This window comes from Microtus ochrogaster, assembly GCF_000317375.1.
Source record: "Microtus ochrogaster isolate Prairie Vole_2 chromosome 14 unlocalized genomic scaffold, MicOch1.0 chr14_random_1, whole genome shotgun sequence".
NCBI classification, from domain to species: Eukaryota; Metazoa; Chordata; class Mammalia; order Rodentia; family Cricetidae; genus Microtus; species Microtus ochrogaster.
The window spans coordinates 34046329-34046870 of record NW_004949096.1 but is presented as its reverse complement, the minus strand read 5'-3'; the positions used below and the strand labels follow the sequence as shown (position 1 = coordinate 34046870).

General features: G+C 49.1%; 1 protein-coding gene across 1 annotated transcript in view; it reads left to right on the top strand.

The window, feature by feature from the left end:
• Window positions 1-542, top strand: part of Cep152 (centrosomal protein 152) — a 59664-nt gene that overhangs the window by 34464 nt on the left and 24658 nt on the right. The window lies entirely within an intron of this gene.

Here is a 542-nt window from a genome sequence, read left to right as displayed (position 1 = left end):
CCTGCCTCTGCCTCCCGAGTGCTGGGATTAAAGGCGTGCGCCCCCATCGCCCGGCTAGGATGTTTCTTTTTAAAAATTAATTGTAATTTATGATTTATTTTACTATTTTTAATTATATGTGTGTTGTGAACATGAGTGTAGTTGTCCCAGGCCGGAAGAGGGTGTTGATTGTCTGGACTGGAGTTACAGACTGTTATAAACTGTCTAGCATGGGTGCTGGGAACCAAACCTGGTTCTTTGCAAGAGCAGGCTGTACTTGTAACCACTGAGCCATCTCTTCAGTCACACCTTTATAGACTTATTCTGGGAGACAGAGCACTCTGGATCAGCTCGCCCCCCCATGGTACCTCCATTTTCATCTGTTTACTGCCTGTGCCTACCCAGGAGATCCTGCATAGCTTATGGGTGCTGCACAGTGTGCCATCAGCATCTGTAAGCCTGCACAGTGTGCCATGAGCATCTATGAGCCTGCACACTGTGCCGTGAACATCTGTGAGCCTGCACAGTGTGCCGTCAGCATCTGTGAGCCTGCACAGTGTGCC